General features: G+C 37.2%; 1 long non-coding RNA gene across 1 annotated transcript; it reads left to right on the plus strand.

Annotated features, from left to right (window-relative positions):
- Positions 1 to 13,229: 13,229 nt before the first annotated feature.
- Positions 13,230 to 17,902, plus strand: LOC141633165 (uncharacterized). The gene is made up of 2 exons (XR_012537963.1): positions 13,230 to 15,059; positions 17,324 to 17,902. It is a non-coding gene; the product is annotated as an uncharacterized LOC141633165 (long non-coding RNA).
- Positions 17,903 to 22,491: the final 4,589 nt, after the last annotated feature.

Raw genomic sequence — 22,491 nt, forward strand, 5'->3', positions numbered from 1 at the left:
GGTATTTGGTTCTGGAATCTCCGACAGTTCGAAGGTTCTATTACTCTTTGCATTCTCGAGAAATTCCTTCTCTAAGAATGTCGCACTAGCCGCAACAAATATACGTTGTTCGGTTGGCGAATAAAAGTAATGACCAAGCGTTCCTTTAGGATAACCTATAAAAGTATGTCTTGACCGATCGCGGGCCGAGCTTATCCTCGTGTCTCCACTTGACATAAGCCTCGCAGCCCCAAACCCGTATAAAGGACAAGTTAGGGACCGTTCCCTTCCATAGTTCATATGGAGTCTTGTCAACAGACTTTAGACGGACTTGATTAAGTATTAGGGCAGTGATGAAAGAGCATAACCCCATAATGAGTCGGGCAACACGGTGTGACTCATCATGGATCGAACCATATCAAGTAGTGTTCGATTTCTCCGTTCGGACACACCATTCAACCGAGGTGTTCCAGGTGGGAGTTAATCGTAAGGCAATCCCACAATCCTTAAGGTGTTGATCAAACTCGTGAGAAAGATACTCGCCACCACGGTCGATCGCAGTGTTTTAATCTTTCTACCCAAAGAGGTTCTGCACCCGATTCTGGTATTCCTTGAATTTCTCAAAGGATTCACTTTTGTGCTTCATTAAGTAGACATAGCCATATCTACTTAAATCGTCCATGAAAGTGATGAAATACCTATAGCCTTCTCGTGCGGTGATTGACATAGGTCCACACACATCCGTATGTATGAGTCCTAATAGGTCAGCAGCGCGCATTCCAACACCTTTGAAGGAAATTCGAGTCATCTTACCAATGAGACATGATTCACACGTGCCAAATGATTGAAAATCAAAGGCCGAGATAGCTCCATTCTTTATGAGCTGTTTTACGCGTTTCTCATTAATGTGTCCCATACGGCAGTGCCATAGATACGTTTGATCTTTGTCACCAACCTTTAACTTCTTATTCATTACGTGCAATATTTCAGTGGTCCGATCTAAAACATAAATTCCATTCATGGAGACTGCCTTGCCATAAATCATATCGTGTAATGAGAAAATGCAAGTATTATTCTCTATTACAAATGAAAAACCAAGTTTGTTAAGTGCGAAACCGAAATAATGTTTTTAGAAAGACTGGGTACATAATAGCAGTTATATAAAAATAACTCAAATCCGCTAGGAAGCTGGATCACGTATGTTCCCCTCGAGACGGCAGCCACTCGTGCTCCATTCCCGACACGCAGGTCCACCTCACCCTTTACGAGGGGTTCGATGTTTCGGAGCCCCTGCACATGATTACACAGATGAGAACCACAACCAGTATCTAGTACCCAAGTTCCGTAACTTGCGTGGTTAATCTCAATCATATGAATAAAAGTAGAAGAGGAAGAAGACATACCAACAGGTTTAACGCGACCTGCTTTTATGTCCTCATGGTAAACAGGACATGTACGCCTCCAATGCCCAGTCTTGTGGCAGTGATGGCATTCCATGTTTTCGGTCTTGCTCTTTGTCGCGCCTAATGAGGTGCTCGACTCACCAGGCCCACTCTTACCTGATCCCAACTTCTTAAACTTCGGTTTGCCTACCACTAGGTCTGCCTGAGCTTTGCCCTTACCCTTGCCCTTGTTTGACACAACGAGAACATCCTGTTTCAAGCTCCCACTACACTTCATATCCTTCTCGGTCTGTACGAGTAGGGAGTGTAGTTCATGAGGACTTTTCTTCAAATAATTCATATAGTAATTCGCTCTAAAGAGCGCAAAACCATCGTGGAGCAATGAAGCATGCAGTCAATCACGATGTTCTCGCTGATTTTACAATCAAGCGCCTCCAGTCTCTCGACATTCTCAATCATGCTGAGAATGTGTGGGCTAACCGGTTGGCCCTTCTGGAGTTTCGCATCAAAGAAGCGAGTGGTATGCTCATAGGTTATGATTCTCGGTGCTTTCGAGAACTCCTTAGTGAGCGTGGTGAAAATTTTGTTTGCACCTTGGGCTATGAAGCGTTTCTGCAAATTGGATTCCATTGCAAAAATGAGTACGTTTTTAATCGCACCCGCTTCCATGACGAAATCGTTATACTTGGCGATCTCGTTAGCTCCGGCCGTGGGGCCTGGGTTTGACGGGATGGGCTCATCGGATATTTGAGCTTCCGTCGGCAGCGGCGCATTCCGTAATGCCGCCTCCCAGTCCGCAAAGTTTGATCCATCATTCTTCAGTCGAGTAGACTGATTCATCTGATTCATGAAGATCCGAAGCCGGGACTCACGGTCCAATGTGGCACTTGGCATTGGGTCGTCGACGGCCACCATTTTGTTATTAGCAATTTAAGTGATCGTGATCTACACTGAAAAAGAAAGGAAAAACAAAACGAAATAAGCAACTAATCGAGGTGATTTAAGTCTATTTAAAATTCATTTTAATCGTGTAGACTCATTGCACTTGCATAATTGATCTCCCTCAAGAATAATACAAGTGATCCCAAGACTCAATTTCCTTAAATTGATAAGCCAACTGTTTAGCTAGTTCTATCGTTAGAACTCTTGGTCGATAGATTTCCGTAAATCCTATCTATAGTCCACCATAATCACAGGATCGTACGAGTGACCATAGTGTTGAGATAAAATAGGTCAATCAGTTCCAACTTACCCGACGTAGAAGGGGTCATATTATGCCTACCGACGAAGAAGGAATTCATTGGAGTTTGACCTATAAAGACTATTCTCAATTTTTGGTTATACGAGGAAGATCCCATCAACTTAGTTTTAATTCATTTTAAGTGAACGAAAAACTAGCATTGTGTGAATGAATTAATTTAGGTGATGGCTTATAAAAACGTGTCATATCTGTATATCATAGAAAACTAACGCGTGACCTCTATATGAGTCAGCTTTCATGCAATTATTAGGTGGTTTGGTTTTAGGCGGAAAATGATGCAAACTATCGTTACGATAAAATAAATAAAAGAATGCAAAACGTAAATAAAAGTCCTAGTGTGGCCTATCCTAGTAAAAAAACATAATACAACTTTGGAATCCACCGTTGGACCCGAGAAGCTTGTCTTGATGTTCCATCTTTGTCCATGCAGCGGGAGTGAGCATCCGATCTCCATCTTTGGTCTTCTCAAAATTACAATTAAAATTTACAAAAATAAACCTATTTACATTCTAAATTAAAACTGTAATTACAAGGAAAAATCAAAATGGAGATGCGAGATCTCAAAATACAACCAAGACCGTGTTCCATCATTACGGTAACACGTTCTACTAAGGCCACACTAAGTTACAACCGTTTGTAAAAATTAAATACGTAATAAAACATTCAAGGCATTCAAAATAACGATAAATAAAAATGCATCAACTAAAATAAAATTTATTCGTGATATAATTCCGTAATTATGTTAAATTTATCCAAACCACCTTTAATGATTAAAATTATGTGACAAAACCGCTTTAATCAACTTAATTTTAATCCATAATAATCCGTTACTTTAAATCGCTTTAAAATAACTAAATGGTACGTGAGTGAACCGTTTCACTATCAAGCGAATGCATAAAATCCGTATTATGCACAAAACATGGCCGAAAAAAAAAATAAAACACAAAATTTTTTTTTTCTTTTCACGGTTGAACCGTGACAAAATAGCAAAAAAATTTTTTTTTTTATTATTTCCAGCAGCATTGCCGAGACCAAAAAGGAGAAAAAAAATTTTTTTTCAGCAGCTAAACCGTGAGCTACAACAGTCCCAAACAAAAATCGATTTGATAAAACCAATTGTAAATTAAATCTAATCCGTATAAAAATGAATTTACAATTGATAAAACATAAACATATTGCAATAATAATCGTTTATAATAACAATATGCAAGAACAAATCGAAAACAAAAGACCGTCTGATCAGACATGAACCGTATGGCACGGTTTCCAAAACAAAAAACGCAACAGCCGTGTAAAGAAAACTTTCTGCCGAGACAAAAAAAATTGCTGCCGCACGTTTTTTATGCAAAAAAAAAAATTTATCGATTCAATTTGTTTAATGAAAATCAACATGAGAAAAATACGTGGCCTCGCTCTGATACCACTTGTGAGGTAATATCCGTATAAAACCCTTAAATTTTAGGACTATAACGTATCTTTAACGTGTGATTATTGTCATAAAACAAAAATATAAGAGAAAACGATAAAGAACAAGAATCAACCTCGGGTCCTTTGTGAATGCGGCCTAAGAACAGAAATCAATATAGATTTCCTCCTAATCGTTGCACCCAAGACCGTCTGAGACTATGCCCCTTGTGCTAGAAATACTCTCTAATTGACTTGCAATATTGAGAGAGTTGTTGTGAGGTTTTCGATGTGAGATCTAGAATTTCAGAGAAAATTGCCCCGAAACCCTAATTTCTTTGCAAATGAGATGATTAGGGCAAAAGGAGAGGGAGCCTCTCCTTTTGTTTGGTTCGGCCAAACCGTGTACATGGAGGAGGGAGTGGGCTTTCCACTTCCTCCTTATTTTTGGCTCGTGGTCCGACTCAAAATGCTAAAATGTATATGACGGGTTTTTATTATAAATCGTCATCGGTTATTAAAATATCAACTAGTAACATGACTCAGTCGATATATTAATACTTGTCCGACAATGACAATATTGTATAATTAATTAATTCAATATACATTAATTAAATATAATCGTTTATATTCAATTTACGAACTAACCGCTTAATTCGTCTTAGCCATTATTATTTAATCCGTATTAAATAATTGTCTCACATCGCGTTTGACTAATTATTAGTCAATAACTCCGACTAACTGATTAGTCATATTAGGCATCAACATGACTGTATTTTCATACCGTCACATCTCTCAAACGTATCCTATAGGTGTGACTTTTAGGGACCAGTTGATCACCGCCATCAGTATGACAATAACGTCAAACTTATCTAGCAAGCCAACCGTTATTGATAAACGTGGACCAACTGATAATAATACAAAAGTATACCCTTTGATCCTTTTAGAGATTTAAATGTTACTGCACTAACTGTAGAGGACACCAGCCCCAACAAGCTCCCACTTGTCCGTACAAGTGTATGTGCAATAACGTTATCTGCACTAACTGGAGGACACGGCTCCAACATGGACGGGCACTCGACCGAGTGGACGGGCACTCGACCAAGTGGACTCAGCACTCGACCGAGTGCCATTTTCTGGGTTGTGAATTTCACGAGATTTGTATTATTACCTTATCTCTTTCATTTCTTCATCATTTCTCATAACAAAAGTTACCAAAATCTCTTTAAATTTTTTTTCCAAAACTCCATTGCTGATGTTTGTTGCTTGGACTTAAACTTTCTACTCCATTTTGTCCTCTTAATTCTTGCTAAATAAACAATGTGTGTGGTTTTCTCCTGCTCTTATTTTTCCCAATTTGGTTTTGTTTAGATCTACTTTATTTTCTTCAAGTCCTACCAATAATTTGCATGTTTTGTTTAAATTCAAGATAGTGATTACCATTTTAAAACATTTATGATGTCAAGTATAAAATTTTTATGTTGACCTTTGCCTAAATTTTATGAACCCGAAAATATGTGTACTTGAGTCGGTAAATTGACTTTATGTTTGTTGCTTGGTTAATAGTTTAACAAGGACTAAAGTTTGATTGTTATTGCTGAATCTTATTATAAATTTGAAATTTTGTCCTAAAAATTTTCGAAGCCTTGATGTTCATGTTTGAGTTTCGATTTATTTTTCATGTTTAAAAACTTAGTTTAATTGACTAATAAGGCAACTAACCTTGTTAGTGACGGCATGTATCATCTTGAATCGAAATTTTATCTTAAAATGTTGTCCAAATCTTTTGAAATTTCATCTCTAAACAAATTATTTTGATCTTTGCACTCAAAACATGATCCAATTGTTTCTTGGTACTTAGCTCTTATTGATGTTGCTTTGTGTTACATTAAACTAGAAGTTTTGCCTTATAAAACGTCTCAAGTTTTGGCATGTATGTTAGTTCTACTGATAAATCCGATTTTTATACTCCATTTTTGTCTAAATATATCATAAAGATTCAAATATTGTTTAATGATGTCGGGCATGGTCTCAAAAATTTGAAAATCTTGCTCTAAAGCTCTTCTTGATTTGATTGAGTAATAAGACTTCAATTTTGTTAATAATGCTACGTATTGTCTTAAATCGAGAATCTTACCTTAAAATTTTTGGCCAATTTTTTTTATATACCATAGTGTATAGATTAAATTTTAAATTTTGTATTTAAACATAGTTTGTTTGTTTCCTAGTGTTGCAATCTTTGTTAATAATGTGTTGTTTTGCTTATATATGGGTCAATGCTTTGTTTACCTTGTAGGTGGTATGGTTTTTATGAGTGAAGACGTGTAGACACACTTGGTTATAATTAAGGGGATGTGAAACAGGAGTGAGTCGACGAGCTTATGAGGGTAAAGGGGTAAGTGCTAATAATGTGTGATGAGTGGTGTTGTATTTGAGAGTTATGAATGTGAAACATGTGTTTTATTTAGATTGATGTAAGTTATTCGTTTGAGATGGATTTAAACCGTGTAAGTAGGTAGGTGTATGATTCATGTTTGGAAATTAGGAGTAGAAGAAAGTGAGTTTAGCTTGTGTAAGGTGATTTGAATTGAGTAAGATGATTGTTTGAGGTAATTTGTGGATAATGAGTGATATGTAATCTAGGTTGAATATTTGTTGAGTGTTTGAACTTATAGGTGGCGAATGAGGCTTGGATTGCATGTTGAGAGGTGGTATTATTGAACGTGATGAGAGATTTTGGTTGATAACTAATTGAGATTTGAACCGTGGAACAATGATTAAGCAATTGAAGTGCCTAGGGGTAGAATGAGGTGATTAACTAGATTGGACGGTGAGAGATGTCTGGTAATAGTCGTAGTAATGTCTTGTGATGAAACTACTTGAGAGTTATTGTACACGTGTGATGTGGTAATTGAGGATTATATTATTATACCGATGCCGGTTTTTCGGGGAGTATCATTTTTTGAGATAAAAGACGAGGTTGTCAATTGAAAGTCGGTTTTTCGAGGGTGTTATTTTGTGAGAAAGAGTTGTGGATGTAGCACTACCAAGTTGGTCTCCATGGTTAGGAATTCGAGAGTGTGATATGTGACGCTTGTGGACCCAATTGTGTGGTTAGAATATTTTGATTACTTGTGTTATATCATATGACCGTTTAATTTAAGTAGGTACATATAAGTGTGAAAACGGTTATGTGAGACTTTGACCCCATAAATTGTAACATAGATGTTGTTTGAAAAGTGGTCTTCTAAATTTTTTTGTGAAACCCCCATGTTAGACATTGTGACTTTGTTGTAGTATTCCTTTGAGTTGAGATGTTGTTATTGTCGTAGGTGATATTAGTACCATTTCCACGAGATTACATAAATGCGATGTGTGTTAATTTGATTATTGTGTTTCACACTACTGTCTACTGTCACCGGTTATAGGGGAAATACAATGCTTATGAAATGAATTTTGAAATATCATGTTGTATCATATTTTGTTTTAGTTGGGTTGTAATGATGGCCATAAGGCCATGAGTTTGTTTTAATATGGTTATTTGATTGTGCACTAGTCACCTTTGGGATTTATCTGCATTCGTACGCTAGAATAAGTGACCTTGGAAGTGATTTTGGACCAAACCCAATTCTGCCCGGGGTGACACTCGGTCAAGTGCCTCATTCACTCGACCGAGTGGATCACTTCGCTCAACCGAGTGGATTGCCTTGACCCTTCTTTTCCCAATACTCGACCTAATATTTAGGGTATCCCTTACCTCGTATCTATGTGAACATGTTGGCCCTACATGGGTGATATTTTGTGAGTTGTTTACGTTTGATTATATTATGTGGCATTTTGAAATTAAATGGAATTTGGAAAACGTTAATTTGACAATGAGTGAATTGATGAAAAGAACGATGTGATAATCTTGTGTGATGTGTGTTATTTGACGCGATTTTATTTTGGTTGAATAAAAACATTATGAAAACATGCAAATAATTTGTCATATAATGGTTATTTGCATGATTGAATATTGTGATCTTCCTTGTAAGCGGAAGTGTTGATGATGTACGGAAAATGGGTATGGAAACACATGTGTGATCATGTGGGGGATTTGACGCGGTACATACGTGACTTGGTGTATGCGGATTTGGAAGCGTTGAACATGATGACTCACATCACGAGTAATTTTGGCATTTCTTAATTGTTCCATGGAGTCCGCGTATTCTTGTAATTTGATGCACAAACATGTGATTGTGTGAGATTTGGCGTGACATATACATGCATAACAATTTTTGAGTCATATTACGTGATAGATATATACATGTACGTGTAAACCTCGGGTTTGACTTCGTGCTTTGACCGGAGGGAGACCCATAGAATAAGACTTACATCAACGGCCTTATGAACATAAGAAATTTGACCATAGACTTGTGTGGTAGAGAAGCGGTTGGTAAACCCAGGAAGTGATGGCTTACGACATTAGATGATGAGTCCCTTGAGAGTACTTTATGAGTTTTGAGAGTTGAACTTCGGGACGAAGTTCTATTTTAGGGGGAGTGAATGTAACAATTGGGAATTTAAAGCTGGAAAACAAGCGTAATATGCATATGAGTAGCTTATGTCTAAAGAGAGGATATACGATAAAGGAAAATGTGTGAGCTTGTGTGAGCCTATTGATAGAGGTGAGAATCATATTGGCATAATGAGAGTGATGATGACAGTAAGAACCTCGAGAGAGTACTTGAGAATCGATGACGAAACTTCAGGAAGTTATTGAAAAGGGAGAGAATGAGGTGAACTTCGGGGACGAAATTCGTTTTAAGGGGATAAGATTGTAATACCCCGTATTTTATAATTATATATATTGTATTCTATTATATAAATTATGTATGAGATGGAATAATAAAATAATAATATAATAATAATAATATACTATACATGTATATACATACATACACCTCACCTCACCCTACCTTATCTTATAGTAATCTACCTCACCTTATCCCATTATCACAACTCCTCATCCACACAACTCACCCAACATTTTAAGAGAGAAAAAGAGAGGAAAAAGGAGAGATTGGAAGGAAAAGAGATTTTGTCCCTCCATCTCAAGATCTTGAAGTAAGACCGTCTTATACTAGCTTATATAATAATTAATTTATACCGTTAACCTGCCTTGACCCTGACTCACCTCTAGCCGTAGTTGACCCGTCATTTAACCACCATTGACCCCCCTAAAACGGGTTTGACCGAGTAGATATAGTGTTGTTTATAGTTGTTGTTGTTGTTGTGACTCGGTTTTGGGCTGGTTTTACTCTTCATTTGTGGCCTGGCCTAGGCTGGTTTTGTGGCGGTTATGTCAGGGGTTGATGGGAGGGTCACATGGTGGTCGTGGGTGGTGGAATGGGTGGCGTTTTGGGTGTTTAAATCGGGTGTTAAAGAGGGCATACGAGTTTGGTAGTGTGGTTGTTAGTTGTTGTTGTTGTCGTGTAAAGGCGGGTGTGGGCTCGTGAGGAGGTGTTGCTGGGGTGTAGGGCAGACCATGACTACCAAGGCCACGTGGAAGTGTTGGTGGCTCACGGTGGTGGCGGTTGTGTTGTTAATTAGTGGTGTTTTTTGTCGAGTTGTGTTGTTGTAGGGCTGCTGGTGGTGTATTTAGGAGCGGTTGTTTAGGGTGATTATGGGGGCTGCAGGCCACCGTGGTCAGGTGTGGGGGAAGGTGGACCACGGTGGTGATGGGTTACGGAGGTTAGCCGTGGATTTGAGGCCGTGTTGGGCTGTTTTTGGTGGCTCAAGCACATGGTTTAACCTGTGTGTTTGTGTGGGTGTTTGTGTGAGTGTTTGCGAGTATTTTAGTGAAACTCAAGACGGATGTGTATCAGTGTATAATGGGTTATGAGTCGGGATTGAACCAAGTGGTTGGCGGGTAGTCGAGTCGGGATTTGAATTTATTTATTTATATTAAATTATATAATTGTATTAGTAATTAGATTAGTTGGTAATTATATATTTTATTATCGTAATTAGGCGACGATTTTGTGGAGGAGCACATTTTTATCCGGTTGCTTTATTGTTTAGCGGGATTGCTAAAAGGTAGGTTAATCCTACTCAGTTTCGATATATTTGAATGGTCATGTGAGTCGTGTTTTAGTGGTCATTTCATTATAACATGTTGTCATAAATTCATACGTTACTAGAAATACATCATAACATGATATTAGTTAAGACGACTTGATGAGTCGGTAATTGGCATATTGTGTGGTATCTTGCATTTATTTTATTTATCATGTGTATTAGAGGATATGACGACTTGTGATTGTTTGGTTGTCGTTGTTGAGGAGTCGGGAGACGGTTGGGTGACCGTCTTCCGCTTGAGTCGCCTCTGGAGCTTCCCACCCCAAGAGCCATATGCACATTAATGACTTGAGTACGGAGGGACTCGTGTGGTTAAAACATGACGTCTGGCAGGGGATCCGGTTAGCTTCTGGACCCGGTACGTCTGGGCGTGTCTCGGTACCTTTGTGTGAGGTGTGGTGTCGTGGGCGTGTCCCTGGCACCGGTGGTTATGGGTACGTCAGGGGATGTCCCGGTACCGGTGTAGTTATTGGATAATAGTGTCTTATTCACATTATTGTCATGTTCCATACACATATATATTAGGTCGTGTCTTATGTTATTTATTGAAACTGACGTGTTTTGTGTCTGTGTAATTGTCACTTATCTCCGTGGTGACCTTTGTCGATCCATATGATATTTCCGATCATATGGGGAGCAGGTTAAGTACAGGTTGTATTTGGTGTCGGGCGGGAGACGGGACGAGCTTCAGACTTGGAGTTAATTTGGCATGAAATAGTCTTCTTTAGAGGGTCGTAGTAGTATGACTTGTATTCATTTATTCATTTGTTTATGTTTATGTAATTCACTAAACTATCATTTATAATAAATGTTTCTTGATTGTATCTCCGATTCACCGCCTCTGTAAACCGAGATGGTAACATCTGCCAATTACCTTGACCGGCTAAGAAGAGGGTGTTACATAAAACTTGTTATTTATTTAAATTGTTTCTTAATTGCAACTCCGATTCATCGTCTCGGGAAACCGTGATAGTAACATCCTCCCATTACATTGGTCGGGTAAGAAGGGGGTGTTACATGAAGACCTTGATACGGAGCCTAACCTAAAATATGGTCACATTCATAGCCCAATCATCCGAATGTGGCATAAATTTTTAGGTTGGACCGTCTTTGTAAGGTATGAGGCTCACAACGTGCGTACCGATGAGTTGTACATCCTCGGGAGTTACTTGAGAATGAATCCCCGACCGTATGAGATAAACATTGTCCACTTGGGCCCCGTTTCTTTTCGGCTTATTTTCACCATTTCGATTCGGCTCGGCTCTATTGATTCGATTATTCGATTCGATTCGATTCACTCCATTGATTCGATTCGATTGATTCAGCTCCATTCGATTGATTGATTCGATTCGATTCGATTCACTCCATTCGATTCGATTCATTTCATTCGATTCGGCTTCAGCTCCATTAAATTCAGCTCATTTCAGCTTTACTAATTTAAATAATAGTTATTATTAATTTTGTTAACAATAATACTATTTTTTTAATATTAATATTATTTATTATTTATTATTTATTATTATTATTATTATTATTATTATTATAATTAATAATATTGTTAATAATGTATTTATTTATTTATTTATTTATTATTATTATTATTATGATGATGATGATGAATATTATTATTAAAATGAATAATAATGTTATTAATGTTAATGTTAATGTCGTTGTTGTTGTTGTTGTTGTTGTTGTTGTTGTTGTTGTTGTTGTTGTTGTTGTTGATATTATTATTATTATTATTATTATTATTATTATTATTATTATTATTATTATTATTATTATTATTATTATTATTATTATTATTATTATTATTATTATAATAATTATTGGTATTATTATTAAAATTCATAACATTTATTGGTATTATTATTAAAATTCATAACATTTATTATTAATATTATTAATGAGGCACACCGAACCGACTTGACTCACTTGCCAACACGGGGTCTTACAAGTCAACACGCTTGCCAACATGGTTACAAATTCGCTTGGTACCCTACGAATCACAAATCGTTAAAAGCGAATTCTATCAAGTTGATTACTGAAAATACATGTAACACATTTTCTATAAGCGAATCGCGAATCGGTAAGGCGTATTCATAGCGAATATGGTAACCGTGCTTGCCAAACCATCATTTGAGGTACACATAAAACCTATAAATATCTCACTATTCACCAATCAATGGTAAAAACTTCTCACCAACAACTTCATCTCTCTAGAAGTAAGACTACTCGAGCTACTACAAGAGGGCACAAAGATCTTAGCTTCAAGCAAGGTCCCGACTATCCACCTTTACCGTAAGGCATCAGAGAAGGACCTTTTGCATACCCTCTGAGGCCTTTGTTACGCGTGAAAGATCCATCCGAAGAGAGCAAGCATAGGCTCGAGATGCCATATGAGAGTAGGGCGTTGACTCGACCTGAATTCGAGCAACGCTTACTTGAGTGTTTTTATTCTAAACAATTATTTTACTAATATCATTATTAATATGACCTTATTATTTATTATTGTTATTAAAAATATTATTAGTAGAAAAATACTATTTTTTCATTATTATAATTTATGATTATTCATATATAATATTATAATTTTTTTCTTATAAATATTAATTTTAGTATTACTATTATACTATGAATATTAATATATTATAGTTGATAATAACAATAATATTGAATACTATTATTATTATTAATATGATTATTTCAGTTCAATTCAGCTCAATTCAAATTTTATTCGATTCGATTGATTCAATTCATTCTATTGATTCGATTCGATTCGATTCACTCCATTCGATTCGATTCATTCGATTCGATTCATTTCACTCAATTCGATTCGATTCGATTCGATTCAATTTCTAAAAAGCGGAAAAAACGGGCCTTGATGGTCCTTCACTTGCAAAAGCTCGGGGTAAATGCCTGTAACAATGCATTTATTGTAGTGGGTAGCTTGATCACCCAAATTGCACGAGAATTAGTATGATTTGTCGAGTCTAGACATATGCCTATTTCAGGTTCACATTTTTCAACAACTCTTACCTAACTTATCTTGAGTGGATTAAGTTCATTGATGAGGACAAGAAGACTTACTTATTAATCAATAAGAAGACCACCTCCATGACCCTAACAAATGCCCAACTCCTAAAGCTTGAACCGTATGAAGACAATTACCTCCTCCCGATTGCCCAAATACCTCAACTCAAATCCAAACCCAAGCGATTCCTCCTATCACATATGGGGGAAACCGCCAAGGCCCGACTCAATCTTACTTCACCTACAATGCCCCTCCAACAACCGGGGCGTCTAATTCCGGGCAACCTCCACAATACCAACCCGTAGACCCTAGAGTATTAGAGCTTAGGGATCAAGTGAACTTAGAGATGGGAAATGTGCATTCCACCGTAGATGACTTCTGGACCCATGTTGATACTCGCTTTGAGAAAGTCGAGAACAACATTGGGCTTGTGGAACAAAAACTTGATAGACCCTACGTGGATCAAGCATTTGGTAACTATCCCTTCTATGATGAGTATGCAAGTAAAGGTTTTGTTCCCCAACTCCTTTCCCTCCTATTTCACCTTGCCTGATGGAGGGTATGGTCAACAAGGGATGTGTGGTGTTTTCAACTTGCAACCCAACTACTTTAGTACCCCTTCTTTTCAACCTAGCGGAGGCCAAAGTGACTACCAAGGGGGAGGATGGTATGGTGGAATAGAGGTTGGTCTTCAAAACCAAGGCGCCTCGGGTTTGGGAGGCCATGATACTATAAATGATTGCATCGATGTGGAGGCCTTATTTGGAGGGAATCAGGTATGGTAATCAAGGGGGGTATGGTGATCAAGGAGGGTATGGTGGGCAAGAAGGATATGATGGAAGTAGTGGTTATGATAACCAAGGAAACATTGAAGAATATGAGCAAGTGGATTACTAGTCCGATTAGTTGATAGAGTTGGTCAAGAGGGTAACAAAGAATAAGTAGCAGATTGCAAGCCCAATGGCAGACCGTGGCTCCTTTAACATCTAGACCTTGGCCATTGTAGGTATACCTTATTATCTCTTTTTACTCTCTTGTGTATGCATGTAGTTTGACGGTTTGAGTCACTCGGGCTCCAAGAGAACTCTTAGCCTTGCACCATCTAAAGGCTTTGCTCCACTAATGAAAATCTAAAATGACAAGCAAATCTCCCTTTAATCCAAATATGAGTTAATTCAAATAAGGTCTCCCAAATCATGCATTCATATAATTTGTTTTGCATTCGTTAGCTTACATTTGTAATATATGTTAGTTTCTTGGCATATAGTTTAATTGCATTCATATAGGATAGTTTGTATTGTATTTCATATTGCATTTAGATTATATCATGCATTGCATATCTTTAATCAAAAGTCACTAAAATTTTTGAAAAAACAAATAATTTCAAAAAACATGTCTTTTAATTTTAATTTTTCTCCCTACATTTATTCCTTCGGGGACATTGTAAATACTAATTGTGCGGATAGAATTCCTCTATTTCAAAACACCAAAAATATGTTCTAGTTTTTCAAAAATTCAAAAATCCCCAAAAACATGTTTTTCATTTGAGAAAACTTAAAAAACAAAACCCAAAAATATGTTTTTACTTTCCTCATTATACTCCCTACATTTGTTCATTCGAGGACGATATAAATTTTAAGTGTTGGGAGGGAAATATCTGCACCTTGTATATATTTGTATATAGTTGTAAATATTTGTAAATATTGAAAAAAATTTCAAAAAAACACAAAAAATTTTGAAATTTTCAAAAAAAATCCCTTAAACATGCATTGTATACATTGTATATATTGTGTTTTGTCTAATAAAGTGTATAGGCACACTTGGAGCATCAGAGACATGAGGAGTTAGAAGACGCTTGGTATAATCTTTTCTCCTTTTCCATTTCTTTTCTCTTGTATACATTGAGGAAGATGGCATTTTGTTGATGAGGATGTTCCAATTTTTGGAACTTGTGGATTTGTGCTTATGTGCTATTAGGGTTAGAATTGTTTGCATGCTAGATAGTTAACATGTCACGTTGTATATACTTGCATTCACGTATCATTTACATATGTGTTTAGCTGCATCTCCCACATGTTGTATTTTGTTTGTAAATAAATGGTTTAGAGAGTCTAAAGGTGGAGAATGTAAGCCATCAATGAGGATATTAATCCCAATTGTGTCTCGTCCCTTTTGATAGCTTGCGTCCTTGTAATAGTTATTCTTTTTTGGGAAATGTTATAAATACCCGAGTCTTTACTACCTTGTGATACAAGAAAAAAGCCTAGACTCGACCTAGGGCTGATGCAACTACATAAATGGTGAGGGTAAAGCCTTCTATGGGTCGTCCCATCTATAGGCGGCCCCAGTTTAGGTTGTGAGTAGGTCTCCTCGCTGAAGGTGTTACATCACCACGCACAATTGTGGTGTTCATTCCTTAAATCATAGAGATGCTTACTTTTTGTGCATATGTCTTGAAGCTAACTCGTTACATTTAACCTCACATTGCCAAATTAACCTATGTTTTGACCTTTTAGTTTAGGACAAGTTTTGTTTATCCCCTTCGAGCCTTAGTCCTTCTTTTAGCATACCTACATAATCAACTACATCCCAAAAACAACTATCCTAGATCAAGAAAGGTTTCTTAGTATTTTTGGTTGCATGGAAATGAGGTTTAAGTCCTAATTTATAAGAATTTGAGCTTAGTTTTCAAAAGTTGGAACTATTAGTTTCATTTGGTTAAATTATACACCCTCCTATTCATTCATTTTGTCCCCCTTCTATTTTGCACAAGAATTAAGAAAATGATTTTGGACCACACAAAACACTCTATTCAACTCTACCCCACATGTAATTAAATTTGGACCACACAAAAGTTACCAAAAAAGGAAAGAGGGACAAAAATCCGACTAGCTTCAATAAGGAAAGAGGGACAAAATGAATGAATAGGAGAGAGTATTAAATAAGAGGTTTTGAAAAGGAAACGAAAAAGAAGAAAAATAAAACAAAATGTGTCGTAATATGAAGTGGGAAAAAGCCAAAGCAACACCCCTCATACGTCATTCAAGGGTAGAAAAAGGCATTGCTAAATAATGGCAAGATGATGTTTTTACAAGTGAGTTGAACTCTCAAAGAATGTTTGAAGTTAGACTACTATTTTCACTCCTTTTGGTAATTGCTCATTTGTTGTAATAAGGTTGGGTTTTGGCGGTAATTTTGACAACTTCTTGGCACTAAAGCTCCACATGCCCCATACGGTGCTTGCAGCAATCCGTTTCTACCCATGACTTTAGCCCCGTTACAACCCTTTTGCTACACTACGTGTGCATTTACTATCATTTTGCATCTCTTCCATGATTATAGGATGGAATACCACATTAGATTGTGGACACCTTTTCGCAAGTTGTAGTAGGTGAGTAATTTGGTCCGATTTTGAACAAAAATCACTCGTTCTTATATTCTGTGATGAGCGAAAACCGCGAGGAAATTATTGCCTTAGGTCTCATGTAGTCTTAGGCTAGTTTGTTGTCGAATCTTGTGTTAGTTTTGTAAATCTTGTGAGTCTCATAGCGTTCTCCCTTTTCCCCGTCCTCGAATTTGTTTCTTGGGCATATTTTGCTATTACTATAGATCGTTTGAGCTAATATTACGGGGTTGACACCAATTCGGGACCTTAGACGGTATTCTCCGCTTAGAGACAATCATGGTTCATTTTAAAAACCTCCCACTTAGATGAGGTAAGTGGGTTCATTTTGATCGATTCATCCTAATGTCTGAATTGGTGATAAGTGCTTTGATGAATCAAAATTTTGTAGCAAGACCTCACTTGCTTTGCAATCGAGCACTTTCCCTCATAAGTGTCAAATTGTGAGTTGAAAGGACTACGGGTGGAGCTAAACCCGATTCGGACTTTATAATAAAGTATTCTACCTATTACTTTATGTTAAGCGTCGTTGTCTCGCTTAATAACTTACTCGAGGACGAGTAAAGTTTAAGTGTGGGGAATTTTGATGTGATCCATTTTGGTGTCAATTGTCCCCTTTTATTCATGCATTTTGATATTGTAAACACGTGTTTTTAGATCGCTTTGTTCATCATTTTGTCTATTAGTCAGCTTTTCCCTCCATCAACCTTGAATTATAGGTGATGGATGAAGAAGGAGAAAAAGCGAGATGAGCAAGTGGGGAATCGGAGCATGTAAGCATGAAGGAAGGAAGAAGAGTTAGATGAGGACTCCCAGCCGGTCCACATGCCCAGGACCCTTCCACAAGTCTTAGGCAAAATTTTGATGAAGAAGATCCAGCGGGTTATGGACCGGTACCACGATCGGCAGCCGGTCCAACGGCCCAGAGCCCTCTTAATTCAAGTGAAAACGAAATTTTAGATGAAAATTTTCAGCGGGTTAACGGTCGGTACCCTGACCGGCGACCGTTCCACTAACCTGTGCCGCTTCTCTGCATTTTTGGCCTTTTCCTCTTTAATTGACCTAATAATGGGAACATTATATATAGACCGTCATAATTTGTATTTGACACACAACCCTAGATCTCAAATTTACCTTGCTTAAGTTTAAACTTTCCTTAATTAAACCTTAACTACTCTTCAAATTAGCTTAAATCTACTATTGTTGGATAGTTTACATTTAGTATTTGGGTTGTAGTTGGAGACTGGAGACATTCACATTCATAATTCAATCCAAGTTTGCATCTTTCTAATTGTTGGTATAAGTTCCTTTCCTTTGTTTGTTTTGATCTTCTCTTTATTCAATTGTTATCATAATTAGTTTAATAGTTTTTCAAAATCATGTTTACTTCTCTTTATGCTTGATTCTCAACATGTTTACTCTTGTGATTGTTAGTATGAGTGAGTAGATCCTTCCTTAGGGTTAGGGGGAACTATCATGGATTAAATTTTAGAGTTTTATGCCTAGTTAATTGCTAAATTGTTTGGGGATTGTTCTTTCAATTTTGTGCATGGTTATTGTTTGATGAAATGCCTCAATGAAAATTGGGTGATTCTTCTATGTTATTTGCTTGTTCTTGAGTGAAAGCTATAAGACTTTTGTCAAGAAGTGTGCATAATTGATGAGTTAGGACTATTTGAAGCGGAAGCTATGATAGACTGGACTTAAGCATCATGTCAAATTGAAAGACAAGGCTCGTTAAGACTCCCATAAACAATAAAGTCATAAATTGGCTAAAAGGTCTATCATTCCACTCTAGTGAACCCATAATCCTAGTCTTTATCATATTACTTAAACTCATCTACTATATCATATTTGCCTTATTTATTTGAATCTTAGTTCATTAGTTTGCATTTAGTTTGATAGTTAACAATCTTATTCCCTTTTCTTAGAATAAACTAAACTTAAACAAACCAAGTATCAACCCACTCCATCCTCGTCTTCGACCCCGATTTACTACTTAAATTGGGTTATTTACAAGTATTATTTGATCGATTGTGGCGACTTCTAAAACCGCATCAGTCCTGTGTAATCCTAGTTTGAGTAATAATAGAACAGTAATCAGCAAATATAGAAATATGCTTGTGGGGATCCTCAGTAGCTCCCCCATCAAACTAATTTTTTTCCACCAAATTGATGAAAGCAAGCCGGACTTAAAAGCTACTAGCAAGAGTGGTTGGCATCTTGAATTCAGTAGGCATTACATCAACCTTTGGCTCGGAATTGGATGAAAGTTTCGGCATCTTGACTGGAGTGGTATATGTAACAATGTCAGCGGAATATTCAGTATAAAGTGATTCTGCAACGAAATCCTCGTGCAAACTCCCTAGAATTTCAACATTAGTCGTCTGACTAATCTCCTTTAAGAAGTGTCTGCGTCTGTGTAAGGATCGTTCTGGTTTAGAATCAAAAGTTAGTCATTCTAAATCATAAGAAGATTTACGCGCAAGCAAAAACACTAAAAGAAGAACTTGAATAATGTCTTAAGGAACAATATGCTCCTTAAGACAGACGAAAATAACCTAAAAACAAATAATAAGAAGTAATACACTGTTTTATCCCGGCAAAGGTGCCAAAATTTGACATAGGGCTTAGTCGTATCACCAATATAGAAAATAGTCCTAAATATTATAAATATTGCTAGTGGTGAGAAAGACCATACCCACAGAGAATAACACGGTTACAAGCAAGTTACATATGGACATATTTAAGGTTATCAAATCACAAATTGATTGGGTTGATTGTAATTAATACGATATAAAATATTCTAAGCAAGACTACGGAATCTGGTGTTGGAGTTTTGGTTGCTCCAAAGCTTAAGTAAACAACACTTATCCCACATTGGAAGAATAGTGGGGGAGTGTTGTATTTATATATGGAAGAGGGTTAACAAGTGTTAACTAGACTATAGTGGGTAGACTATAGTCTCCCCACGCGCGCGCCGCCGCCGCCCGGTCGGCCGGCTCGTGACACGTGCGCGGTGTGGTGGGGCCCCTTTTTTGCCTTTGGTCCGAATTTTCTCCTCGGATTCTTTTTCTATAGCTGTTGAGATTTTATTCCGCAATCAATACAAAATTCATTACACGATTTATGACAATTAATCGCAGAATCAATGGCATTCATTTTTTGACTGTTGGAGGAGCCTCTTAGCTACTATATAAACCTTCTTCCTCCTCAGTTTTACATACACAGAAACATACAAATCATCTCCTTCTCTATCTCGTCCCTTTTATGCTATCAATATTGAGAACAGTTCCCACTTTCGTCCTTGGTGTGCAACATTGTGCGGAAGGAGGCGTTAACCCTGGAATCGGTGACCACGGAACCCAAGGAGAACCTGTGTGGGGGTCTAACTGATTTAGGGCAGTGTCTTACACGGCGTCTCGATTAAGGGTCGTTTCGGATCAGCTAAGTTCTATTTCCTTCAATCTAAATCAGTTAAGGAACTTCTCTGATCTTTGTTTTTGTCTACTGTTTTATTCTTTTTAAACAATGACAAACCCATTCGGAAATTCTGGCGATTCTAATGTCAACCGAGAAATTGTTTTGGTTACCCCTAATGTCCCTGTTAACAATTTCACAATGCCACACAGAATTGTCCCTGACCTTAGTAAGATGGAACCATTAGATGGAAAAAATTATAGGAGATGGTCTGAAAAAATTCTGTTTTATTTCACGCAATATGAGATTGAATATGTGTTATTTCAATAACCACAATCCACTGAAGAGTCTAGTTCGTCTGAAGTTGTCAAACCTGATCCTAAATTTGCTAAAGACAATAAGACTGTTAAAGGTGTCATGTTACATTATATGGTTGATAATTTGTTTGACATCTACTGCAAAACTAAGACTGCTAAAGGAATTTGGGATGCTTTGGAAACTAAGTATGGTACTAATGATTTCGGTACTAAGAAGTATGCAGAGCAAGATGGTTAAAATTTCAGACATCGATGGCAAACCTATAATGGATCAAATACATGAGTACGAAAATATGGTTTCTGAAATTATCGGTGAAGGGATGGTGTTGTGCGAGTATATGCAGGCTAATGTTCTGATTGAGAAATTGCCTTCTCCTGGTTGGGATGAGTATAAGAAACATTTGAGGCATAAGAAGAAAGACATGAAGTTGCAGGAGCTGATTGGTCATATCAAAATTGAGGATGCCACAAGGAGCCAGGATCGTGCCAGGACTAATGCTACTAACACCGTTAAGGCTAATGTTGTTGAATACAGGAACACAGGTACAAACAAGAGGAGCTATGATCAATACAACAAATCACAGAATTCTGATAAACCAATAAAGACAATGACAGAAAATTGCTGGTGGTGTGATAAGCCCGGTCATCCCGCTTTCAAGTGCAAGGCCAAGAAAGCTTATGAAGAAAGACAACAAAATCAAGGGAATCGCAACAATGCACATGGTGGGAAATTCCAAAAGAAAGACAACCATCAATGTGGTGGCTACAAAAATTACAAATCCAACAAGCCACAAGCTAATGTTGTTGAAGGCTCAAGTGAGGGTGATGATATAATTGCTGCAATGGTGTCCGAGATTAATCTGGTCGGAATCTTGGTGGAATGGATTGTTGACACACGAGCTACACGCCATATTTGCACCAACAAGGATCTTTACAAGGAGCTCAAAGATGTTGATGAGAAAGAGGTAGTGTATGTTGGCAATTCCATCAAGGTTCCAGTCCTCGGCATTGGCAAGGTGCATCTGAAACTCACTTCTGGCAAAGTTTTAGCTCTTGAAAATGTGCTCTATGTGCCTGATATGCGTAGAAATTTAATCTCTGGTGCTTTACTTAATAAGGCTGGTCTTAAACTTACTTTTGAGTCTGATAAGTTAGTCATGTCTAAGAATGGTTAGTTTGTTGGCAAAGGTTTTTGTAATGGTGGTCTGTTTGTTCTTGATGTTGAAATGAATGCATCTACTTCTTCTGCTTATATCGTTGAGTCCATTGATATTTGGCATTCTAGACTTGGGCATGTTAACACTAAATCCATTAAACGCATGAAAACAATGAATTTGTTGCCTAATTTGATCTCTTATGACATGGATAAATGTCAAGTATGCGTGGAAGCAAAGCACTCTAAGAAACCTTTTAAGGAAGTGACCAAAAGGCAAACCGAATTGTTAGAACTTATTCACACCGACTTGGCTGATTATAAAAATTGTGAAAGTAAGGGAGGTAAAAGATATTATATAACCTTTGTGGATGATTGTTCGAGATATACTAAGGTTTATTTGTTAAGGAATAAGAATGAGGCTGAGGATATGTTTATTATTTATGAGGCTGAGGTTGAAAATCAACTTGATAGGAAGATTAAGCGTGTAAGGTCTGATCATGGTGGAGTATACAAATCTGATTTTTTGGTGGATTTTTGTTAGAAAAATGGTATTATACATGAGTTTTCAGCCCCGTATACCCCCGAACAAAATGGTGTAGCCGAGAGGAAAAATAGAACATTAAAGGATATGATGAATGCTATGCTACTATCTTCTCGGGTTATCGATTTTATGTGGGGGAAGCTATCCTATCTGCCTGTCATGTTTTAAACCGTGTACCTCATAAGAAACTTGATGTGACACCTTATGAGATTTGGAAGGGTTATCCACCTAATTTGAGGTTTCTGAAAGTTTGGGGATGTCTAGCCAAAGTTGCCTTACCTGCTTTTAAAAGAGACAAAATAGGACCTAAAACCTTTGACTCAATTTTTGTGGGTTATGCTTCTAATAGTGCAGCCTATAGGTTCATGACCAAAGATGCGAGTTCGGGTTTTTATGGTAATATTATTGAATCTAGAGATGCTGTTTTCTTTGAGGATCTTTTTCCTTTGAAAC

This window comes from Silene latifolia, chromosome Y (genome assembly GCF_048544455.1).
Source record: "Silene latifolia isolate original U9 population chromosome Y, ASM4854445v1, whole genome shotgun sequence".
Classification (NCBI taxonomy): domain Eukaryota; kingdom Viridiplantae; phylum Streptophyta; class Magnoliopsida; order Caryophyllales; family Caryophyllaceae; genus Silene; species Silene latifolia.